The sequence below is a fragment of the Takifugu flavidus genome, unplaced genomic scaffold (genome assembly GCF_003711565.1).
Source record: "Takifugu flavidus isolate HTHZ2018 unplaced genomic scaffold, ASM371156v2 ctg614, whole genome shotgun sequence".
Taxonomy (NCBI): Eukaryota; Metazoa; Chordata; class Actinopteri; order Tetraodontiformes; family Tetraodontidae; genus Takifugu; species Takifugu flavidus.
The window spans coordinates 1-11,261 of NW_026622226.1; the positions used below are offsets into that span (position 1 = coordinate 1).

General features: G+C 47.5%; 1 long non-coding RNA gene and 1 pseudogene across 1 annotated transcript; both read right to left on the minus strand.

The window, feature by feature from the left end:
* Positions 1-1,287: 1,287 nt before the first annotated feature.
* Positions 1,288-2,568, minus strand: LOC130520963 (uncharacterized). Its single transcript, XR_008949134.1, has 3 exons — positions 1,961-2,568; positions 1,769-1,867; positions 1,288-1,683 (listed from the first exon to the last, which is right to left on the minus strand). It is a non-coding gene; the product is annotated as an uncharacterized LOC130520963 (long non-coding RNA).
* A 4,185-nt stretch (positions 2,569-6,753) lies between these two features.
* LOC130520964 (alpha-N-acetylneuraminide alpha-2,8-sialyltransferase-like) lies at positions 6,754-10,447 on the minus strand (annotated as a pseudogene).
* Between the last annotated feature and the right edge of the window lie 814 nt (positions 10,448-11,261).

Sequence of the window (11,261 nt, forward strand, 5' to 3'; positions counted from 1 at the left end):
CAATTAAAGGAGGCCATGTTCACATCTGAGTGACCCGCCTTTTCACGCGTCGCCAAGTGGCCAAAGTCCCCCCTCAGAGGTGATCTGTGAGGGGCAGCGATGGACAACAGCTGCAAAATGGCTGCCTTTCAGGAGCAAACAATGAGATAAGAAGTCTGTGGGGAGATTTCACTCCTTTAGAGGCGAGTCAGTGGACCCAGAATACCAGATGTTGGAATTTTGATATATGAAACTCTTTGACGTCTGAATTGCTGGACTGTTAAATGAACTGTTGTGAATTTTCAGAGGGTAAATTATTGGCAAATGATGAGCTCACAGCTGGGCGTGAACTCAACATGGCGACAATCACAAGCAGATCGATGGTGTCGCCGACCAGAGGGCCACCCATAAATCAGCCGGCAGCAGCCCTGGCCAGTCTGTCCACAATCGGACCCCCTTTGTGGGTAATTGCTGACGGTCAGACCACAGAGGGAGCTTTTCAAAGTGACAGGTAGTGAATCCATGCAGCAGACAAAGGGCAGGGGCCCAGCAGCAATAGGAGGCCGGGGGGCCGGCGAGTCACTCCACAGCGACGGCCGTGGCCATTTCTGAAAAAAGCTGTCAGCCTTTGAATCAAGCGGCAGCAGAGAGGCTGCAACTGCTTTGAAGCTCTGATTTTTCCTTCTTAGATAGATGTGGAACATTCGGCCAACGTTCACTCATTTGCAGTCAATAGTTCTTCCAAAGGTCTCAAAGAGCGACACACATTTATGTCTGGGTTGTTTTTTCCATGCCAGTTGGTCTTCTTTAGCCCCCATCATCAATCCCCACCCCTCTATAAAAGCAAAATGAGCCCCCAAAAGGAGAGCTGAGATGAACGGCACAGCGTCTCCGCACCCGCCCAGTCACGTGACTTTCATCCTCAGTCGCCATGGTGACTGCTGCCACCGTGTGGCAGGTCTATGTATTACAAATGGAGCCAGGCCGCAGTTTAATTTACATTAAAATTAACTGGCAGTGTGAACGTTGGAGCCGATTAATGGGAAGCTTTACATTTGTATCCGTTTCAATTCGAATGTCATAGTAATTGCGTTTAAATGACAGGAAGTTACTCGTTTCTGTAGTCAATGTTGCTTACGCAAAGTGGTTGAAACACCTTAAACACACATGTTGAGCTCTTAAATGTACACCGATATGTACAATTTTGCCACATGTAAAATTCTGATTAAAATAAAAATAAAGGTCGGATGCCCGCATTTTAAAACACGATTATTCACACCACACGAGTAAAAATACACAGAAACCAAGTTATCACAGAAGTACTTTTATTGAGCGGGAGGGTGTCACATTTTCAAGGTTTTAACATCTGCATTTACACCTGAACTCCGCAGTTCGTCCGTTAAAACATGAATCACCTCGTGTCAGCGGCGGACCAGAGCTCCAGGGGCCCCCGCTCCTCCACTGTCCGCTGTGCTGAGACCTGGAAAACGCTCAGACAACAGTGACTGCGCAAACGTCCCACATTGCATCCCACTGAACCTCTGTCAACCACAATGCAGTGCAACAGTCATACCTGCCCGGATTTACCTGGACTCCAGGCCGGAGCTGAGCTGAGCTGCGCTTGTTTCGCTCCTCAGGGCGGCGCCATGAAGAGCTCAGGGGCGCACCCTAGGGGGCGGGCGGGCACCGTCCAGTGCGCCGCTGCTGAACGAAAAAACCCAACCATGAATCAAGCGACTCAACACAGGTCATGTGACAGGAGCGACATGAATACAACATGAAGTCACACCTTGCTCTTATTGTTAAAAGTCAAGGAAAGCAGAGCGGGGTCAAACTCTCAGTCCAGTAATTGCTGGTTGGCAGAGAAGAGTTCCTCAAAGTCTTTCTGCTGGAAATAGAGACATCTTTCAGAACAAGAGAGTCAAATGCGGTGTACAGACCCTCTGGGTTGGACTGCGCGTCCATATTCACGGCTTCGTACACAATGTCCATCAAGTATTGCGTAGTGTTTGGCGGCGCCATTGCTCCGGGATGGCGGGTGTATCCGCGGGCCTCCCTCGGCGATCGATCCGACGGCTGCCTCAAAGCTTCCTTTGTCGTCTCCGGGATGGTTCGGGGGACTTTGGTTAGTCGTGCTCGCCGTTGTTTCTCGCCGGAGGTATCGCCGGGTGGCCACTTTCCCATGTTTGATCGCTCAGGTTTTAGGCCGACGTCTTCTGGCGCGTGGTCGCAGAACGGGTTCCACTTCATTCTTAACCGGAAAGACAACTGCTTTTCGTATTTTGATCTCTCCAAACACATTATTTGATCAAAAAGGTTTTTAAGGTTGTTTTTAAAAAATAATTTAAAAAAAAAAAACGTATAAAGGCTTCGCTCTGTGCGAATGACGCGGCGTTTTTCGGTTTTGCTCAAGAAACAGAAACTTTGTCGTATAGTTTCTTTGAGTTTAAAAAAAAAAAAAGAAGTTAAAAGCGTATCCAACTTCAAAAGACAAGATATGAACTCGAGGAGAGAACAGCTGAGCGCTCCAATGCCACGTCTGACTAGTTCAACTGAGAACGTGAGACAAACGCTTTGACATAATGGCAGCGACTCCCATGATCCTTTGCGGGGTGAAACCACAGGAAGTGGTGCTGCCCCCTACCGGATGGGTAGGGGCAGCGCGCCCACCTGGCGCAAAACCTCGGGAAAATAGTCCTATTAGTTGTTGCTCTTTAACGGTTTAAGAGATCTTAAAAGTTGCGCCACTGTGGTTTGACAGTCCAAGTTTAATGCTCATGCAACTCCAAGCCCACTGCAATGCCTTTTGTTTTTATATTTTTAATTGACATGATATTGTACACCCTTACTGGATGCGCATGATTGCTATTCCAATAATGGCATCTCAGTCCAGATGGCGTTGCGTTGTACAAATCTAATTATACATCTTTCTTGATTGTCTGCGACGACCACAAACATGTCTAAAATTACAATAAATCTCACACAATTAATACAATCTATATTAAATCTCTAAAAACTAGGAGGGCACAAACGGAAATTCTTACGGCACACCTCCGTACTTGAAATGAAGAACCTGAGCTAAAAAGCAGAATCGCTGCTAAAAGCCTGCCACTTCCGACTGATTTTTGAATTCAAGCCAAAGGGTTAAGCAGTTATAATCGTTAATTACTGTAAATACTTATGATAGATAATATCTACTATAGCATGCTAATCAGCCCCGCCTAATTAAACTCAGCACAGATACATTTTTATCTTTTTTTAAAGAAAAATGCCAAGAATGCATGGTCGGCCTATATGATTGAGCACCACTAGGTGGCGCACTGTACTTAATAATGTGCCTCTACGCGCACCGATTAAGTCGAGCCAAATTTAGAATAAAGCAGGGTCTGTCTCGCCAGCACAGACTGCTCTCTATTCGAAATCGGTCTCGCTACATCTGTCTTTCTAACAGATGTGTGGATTCCAGATGCTTCCAGGCTCTTGGCACTGATTTAAATGTCATCTTCTAATAGTTATAATTGTAAAATAAAGGGGGTATTCTGCAGCAAAGCACAAATTATTGTTAATTCCAGTTCAGCAGTGTTGCAGCACAGTGCTGCTTACTAAAGGGAATTGTAAGAAATAGCTAATTCCCTTCGTTATTAGCCTACGTGGGTGTAAACTGAAAATGAAGAAAGATTTATATCTATGCTTTGGATTTTCTCCAGTCTGCAACTTTTCTGGGTTGGGCTCAGAGACACAAAATGCCTCGGTGGGTTTTAAATGAGTAAGTAAATTGAAACATGCACACCTCGGGGATTCCGCTTTGCAGTCTTTGTGGTCGGAGTTGATTCGACTTTGTTCTCTCGTCCCAACTCGATGACATTTCAGGTTATTTCCCTGAACAGTCGTGTATCGTCATCATGCCACATGCATGCGAGTGACTCCACAAACCTGCCTTTTTGTTTTGCATCTCTGGTCTTTCCCTGTTACTTTTGTTACCACTTGCTTTCAAGCGTTGACTAAAATAAAATTTTAAAAAACAGCCACAAGGGCGCAAAAATGAGGTCAGCTGATGCGTCTGAGCCGGCTGAAGTCAGAGTGTGAGAGCGATGAGAGCTGGGAACAGTTTAGGTTTCCTCCGCAGTGCAGAGGCTCTGGAGAGAGGGGGGAAGGACAAGGATGAAGGAGGGAGAGGAGACACAACCACACGCTCGCTGCTGTAGGAGCAGCTTCCTGGTGTTGATGATCCATCTTCCTGTCTGCGACTCTCAGGCTTCTCTGGTCCTCTGCAACATTCGTGCAGTCGGTGCTGCTGTAGGTGGTCCAAAACATGATCATAGAAGTAACGTCGGCCGAAATACTTTGGTCCCCTCCCTGTTATTCAGAACAAATGTCCCCATAAGATATTGAATATCCGAAGGCTCACATTCATTCATATGCAGGAACTGTGATCTATTATTTATAACATCCAGTGTGAATTTTTATGTGTCAGACCCCCGCTCAGGACTCGCCTGGTCATAATTGGACTGGGAGAGTTTCAGCCTTCAGAAAAATCCCATTTTAGGTTTAATTTTCCATCTGTTTGCTCTTGTTATTTGTGTTATTTGTTATTTCCCACAATTCAGGGGCACTGTGGCGCCTGTTGCCATGGCCACCAGAGCAGGAACACGTCTCCATCCTTGAGTGTAAAAGCAACGAGGCGGCCTCCGTATCGCTTCCTTGGATATACTCCCCCGACTGATGCGTGGGTGTCTGTAAAAACACTTTTCTTTCCTTCGCTCCAGTTTCCAGGACGCCCACCACCAAACCCATGTTAGAGCCCCCCCCCCCCCCCGCAGGCAGACTGGACTGATGATTTGGCTCCAGACTGCTTAAAACCTGGCCTGGAGAGAGAAAACCACCTCCTTCTCCAAAATCCCATGAAGCTCACCCTGTTCCTGTGCCTGCAGGGCCTCAAATGAAGCGAGTGTGTGTGTGTGAGAGATGAATCGGTGTTTTCCCTCTGGGCCGTGAACCTCGCTCAAGCAGGATGTGTCTAATGATGCCCATAAATATCTCGCTGCGGACCTGAACCGGTGCTCACAGAACCACCAACTCAGAGAAAGAAAAACGAGAGAGACGGGTAAAAAGAACGAGTTACGAAGCGCAGATGCGGACCCCTGCCGGCTCTCCCACCTGCCCTCTTTCCTGCCCACTCGTCATTATTCTGTGCAGCACATCAAGAGGCACAGGTGCTTGCACAGGAGGAGGAACATTCCCCAAACCAGGCCTGTGATGGCTTCAGCAGTGGTTCAGAGAGGAGAAATGCAGACAGGAGATTCTTGATTCTGTAGGTAGTTCATAAAGAACTAATTAAAGCAATTAAAGGTCTCCTATTTCACATTTTTATCTAATCAGTCAGTCGTCAAGGATGGCAATTATGAAAGCGGCGTTTGTGTGGCAGGTTTTCACATCAGCACAGCATCTGTGCAGGCGCAGTGCTTTAATTATGGGTATTATTTGGGGTGCCCAACCAGGATTTCTGTCCTCCAGGACTGGATCCGGTCACCCGGTGTGTTTCGATCACCCCAGAATGGGACAAAGGTTCCTCTGCAGTCCGGGAAATTCATTAGCCTCCACTTGAGTCACCTCCAAAATTCCCTCCTAGAGGCTTTTCTGCTGGCTACACGATACATTATGGATCGCACCGAGGGGGTGGGGATGGCAGGCCACCAGAGAGGGAGGAAGAGGAACATTCTGGCTCATACGTTCTGATGAGGGACACACAACCCATGGGCTGTCAAACAAACACATTACTGCTGAAAACACATGACAGCTGAAGCTAAAACAGCAGATCCAGAGTGTTAACTCTTCACTTTTGTGGAATGAAACATTCCTGGAGCTGCTCACCTCCTACCGCCCCCTCTTATTAGTCCTACAAAATGCAAACACCAGAAAAAGGTGCAATTGGGACAGAGCATGTAGGAGTGCAGCTCGGTGCCCTAATTGGATGTATGAGAGCTGACACCGGGCACCGGTAGGGGACTCGGTTTGAATCTGGACGCCCCAGCGGCCTCTTTTCAGCACCGTGCAGGCTGCTCAGGCCATGTGCATGACCCGTACCCACAGAGAGGGCTAAAAATAGATATGTGCCGACTCAGCCGCTGTGACACAGGGATGACCATCATTGGTCATGATGTGTGATCTGAGTGCTGTTCATTCAAGGATTCAAGGGACTTTTACAGTCACACCTGCAGACATTTTCACCTCATTTAAAGGGCTAATAAGAAAGGTAAAGACCCAACAATATATGGAGTTAGATCCTCTGCTTTTAGCAATTAGGACCGTCTGCAGCAGCCTGGATAAAAGTGTGTTGCTACTCCATCCTTTACATTTGTGATCTGGATCAGCAAGGGGGGGGGGGGGGAAACAAAAACTAGAACCGGATCATGAATTTATCCACATTCATGACTGGATTTGAGGGAAGTGGTCGGGGGAAATCTGCCGGCTCGCGGTCAACTCTCCGTGTTGGTAATTAGATGAAAAAACAAAAAAAAGGCGAACATATCATGTTTCATTCTGCCGCGGAACACTTTGGGGCCGCTGTCGGAGCTGCTGAATGCTCTGCAGCCGGCTCTGAACCAGGGCACTAAGACGCCCGTATGGCCGATCCTGCTCCCGAGAGGACATTTCTTTCCCCATCTTGTGGTGCAGAGTGAAACGTGAGTCACTTTGGTTATAATGGGAGGGTTTGGTAAGCTAACACCTCGCGATGCAGGTCTTTGGGACAAATGATGGACCGAGCCAAACGGGTGACCATCACCTCTTTAATTATGGGCTCAAATGAAACAATCCAAGCAGCTAAATTGGTCTTTATTCACTGTTGTTAGCATGTCCGCTAAAGCACAACCAAGGCTCATCCAAGCATTCCTCCTGTTCATGGTCGGAAGGCTGCTTTTTTGACAACAAAGTAAAAAACCAAAACATAAACAAGATAAGCCTCGTCCTTGTCCCTTGGTGAGAGGCTACAGTGTAGGTTATTAGGCCCGCCCACCCCGTGGTATCACATAAGTCACGTAAACATGCATATTTCCAGCATCACAGGACTCCAACACGCGATTGGGGAGAGGGGGGAGGTGGTGGGGGGACGGGACAGGGATCTGATCGAGTGGGGACCCTGGAGACACCTGGACATTTTTTAAAATACATTTTCTGGAAAACAGGAAGTGCAGGTGGAGTTAATCCCCACTCATGACCACAAAAACAAGCTGAATGATCCTTCCAGGACAGCGTGGTCACCGACACAGCAGCTCTGCAAATTCAGGGTATTTTATTACAGTTTCAAAAAGAAAACTCCAATATGTTCTGTTAAAGACATCAGCGTGATGGCAGGAGCGAAGGATGCTGCCATGGAAACGTCAGATTCTGTTTAGTTCTGTCCTGTTTCATCTGAAAATGTATTTTTTTTTTTAAAAAAATGTCTTGGGCACCTTTGAAGAGGTGTATTAGCATTCTGAGGCAACCCTTAATTCAATCTCGCTTTAATGTTTTTTAACAAAACCTCTTTATATAAAAAACAGAAAATATATTAAAATTATTTCCTTCTGTAAAATAATTCGGAACGGAACACCTGAACACTTCCTTTTGATTACGATTTCCGCAATCAACACTTACAAAATGTACGAAATTCCAGTAAACAGCAACACGCTACAGCAGGGCTAGCATGAGCACAGTTATGGTAAGCTATGCTAACGCCACTCTGTTATCCAAGACCTACAATATTGTGGATTTCTGAAAATATGAAAGAATGCTTAAAAATACAGAAATTCACATACACTCCTTAGAAACGTACGCAATGATGCTGGGTTTTGGTGTTGAAAATGAGAAGTAACATTTCATTATGCGAACCAATATTTACATGACAATTCATAAAAAATTTGAAACTGGTGCTGTCCTAAACAACCAGATGTGACTGGGACTGAAATCGTAAAGCATTTATGTCTTGAACATGCAGCACAAACCATAATATGAGTGTAAATGTCATTACCGCCATATATAGAATGGTTTTAGTGCTCTGTGACTCCCATGAACAATCAGTAATTCAGTTCCATTATCAGTCTTTTAACAACATCTTGGGGGGAAAAAGTAGTTTACATGCAAGCTCATCTGCTCCCAAGATACTCTTTGAAGATGGAATCAAAGAGTGAAAGGAACAAATGGGGACGAACCCTTAAAAATAACACTTTCTGGCATTCCCTCTAGCATGACTCCACATTTAGAATCATTCTCTCAACCTGAAAAAGCTTTTGATGCCTTATTAGTGACGGCTGTGGGCAACAACGCCAGATTTAAACAATTTTTGCAATAATCAAGCTTTCCAGGGATGTTTGTCGGTGCTGCTCGCCCAATGCTAACACTTGATACTGCTGATAAAGTAAAAAAATAAATAAAAAGACAAAAACTTCCCATCTCACTGAAGGCTTTTAGTGCAACTTGACAATATTCTAGACTACTAGAGGCTCGGCACTCCATTTCAAAGAAAGAAAGCTCTATTGGCACTAGAGAACGCCAATCAAAGGCTTGATTGAAGAGGAGCGCGCACGAGCTTCTCCCTCCGCCAGCAGCTTTTCCTCTCCATCAGATTTCAGTCCCTTTCAGGCTTCACCATCATCTCCTTTGTTCTCATTTCAGTCTTTCAGTGCATTTTATTGCTCCCAACCCCCCCTTGGCCCTCAACTCCCTTTTGTCTCTGTTTCACAAAGGCCCATGAGGGGGGGGGGCGATTACATTAAATGCACGTGCGCGCCATAGCTCGTCTAGAACCGGCCCAGCGTAGTCCAAATGTAGCCGGACTTCCACCCCCAGGTAGCTCGGTGCTGAGTGGAGTCAAGGCTGTTGTGTTAAAAGGGTAAATTCCAGTTTTCCTTGATTAATTTATTACGGTGATTCGGCGTTAGGGAAGCTTTACTGTACATGCTTTACTGTAAAATCCATGGACATTTCCTTTACAGTGCAAATATCAATCAGTACATGTAAAAAAACAAAAAAACAAACAACCCCCCCCATCATACAGACACTCCTCTTCTTCTCACCGTCATTAGTCCCAGATGCTGTTTGCCATTCAGTCATCGACATAGGAATAATTTACGCCGGAGCAGAGTCTGGCGCTGATGTTGATGGGGGGGGGGGGCGGTTGTTATATTCACATGGAAATGAGGGATTAGTGGGGGGAGGCTGTTGCAGGAAAAACCCTCACCCAATGTTGTTCCACAGCTTCCTCCCGCTTCACTGACCAATCAGTTCACAGAGCCTCCCCCGGTGGGCCGTGCCTCCTCTACCTCCCCCCGTCCTCGGGGGGGCAGCGTCCCACCCTCATGCGCAGCGTGCCGCTTTTGTGCAAATGCCAGAGCTGGACAAACTCCTCATGGCATGGTGTGGAACCACTTATAGGGCAGGATGTTGTCATAGTAGTGGTGGCTGACCGGCTGCTCGTCCAGGTCGATGGCGAAGGGCCAGAAGCCGTAAACCGTCACTCCTTGCACAGCGCCAGCGCCAGGCTGACCATGAAGAGCCCCGTGGACAGGCGCTTGGCGTGCACATTGCGGGCCTTCCAGAATTTGCCCACCGAGCGCACAGGAATTCGGGGTTGGCGAAGAGCATGGTGAGGTTGGCGGAGGCGTCGGCCAGGGCGTAGTAGGCCCGCAGTGACGGGTTGGTCCCGGGGCTCATGGAGAACGCCGGCATGTAGATGTAGCTGGTACCGTAGACCTTCATACTGTCCACAAAGTGTTTCCTTGACCAGAGAAGGTTCTGAAATCTGACACAGACAGTTAACCAGGACGAACATCCAACCCGGCCGTGCTCGGATGACCCATTTACCTGTTCTCGATGATGCTGGGGTTGGCTGTAACCAGATGGGTTTTGGTTCCAACATCCTCCAGGTACTCCTTTGAAAGTGGCGGAAGGTTGCACCTAAGAGCAAAAAGCACACAAACATAACGAGAAATAGCAACTTTCATGCACTATTAATGCACAAACCCCTCCCATTTTAGCATGCTCCTGTCCTCCCCACAAACCAATTTTCCCTCTCCCACCATCTCCAGCACCAGGTCTGTCCAGCTCAGAGCTGCTGTGGGGATGTACGTGTGTGGGCTCGTCGTTTCTCACCGCATGAAGTCAGCCGTTCATTCCTGTCGCGCTCTTCCGCACTTGCTTCCCCTCAGGATGCCGCCGTTGCCGACCACCGCGCACTTCTTTAAGGGCAGCTGCAGCGGGTTCTCCTGAGAGGAACGGGACGCCTCCATTAGCATACGGCAGACTAGCACGTTAAAACAACTTCACATCCTGTTATGAAGCTTTCTCTCCAACTCCAGGTTGGATTTGATGGAATTTAAGCCGTCACTGAGGCCACCGCAGAGCCAAAGTGTCCTTCCAGGGTCCCCTGCATTCTGACAGACAGCCTGGAGTAAGTGAGATGGCAGAAACAATTGTGCCCATTATTCCCCACACACACACACACACACACTCCTTGCCTCAAGGCTTTTTCTGGACCGTGCCAGAAAGCTGAGTCAGAGGACAATACACTGCTAACAGTACACTTGGACGGAAGAGCTTGAACTCTTCAAAGTTAGCGCAGGTTCTCCCTTGCTGCTTTTCCACCTGGATGTTCCAGGGAGCTTGTTGGATTCTACTAAACTGTTTGGTAAACAGCCTGTACGGGTGCTTTGTTTGGGCCCTGAGCCAACTGGCAATTTAGTGTCCAAGCCCAAACTGGCAGACGGGCGTGGTGACGTCAGGATGCCGGCTTGAGCTCAGACCTGCAATCACAGGCCTGGTGGCTCAGAGGCCACATATTAACAGTAGGGCAGCTTGAGTTCATCTACCGAGTAGTTAGCTCTTTCTTCAGGGAACAAGATGACAGTCTTGCTACTCGAAATAGGCCCCACGAGTTAGCTGGAGGCTAGCAGGATGGCGGAGTACTAAATGTGCCATTGTAACCACGGGCAGGGTAACTCTCTACATTCTGGTGCTGGAAAATGTCCCACTGCTACAAGCTACTGGTCTCACACAGAGTAATTATTATCCATGACTGGAGGAGAAAGGATGATAACAGGAAATGCTGGCCTGTCAAATCATCACGCTGACATGCAAGTAGATCATGACCGTTCAGATCCCTGTTGATCCCTGTTTCAAAGAAAATACGGTGAAAACACACCGAAACCACCATCCAGGTGCGTCCCTCCACCTTACCACTAGAGGGCGGTAAACACCTAGGTCCATCTATGCGCACAGCCTCGGTTCAAGCCAAAGCTGGACCCAGC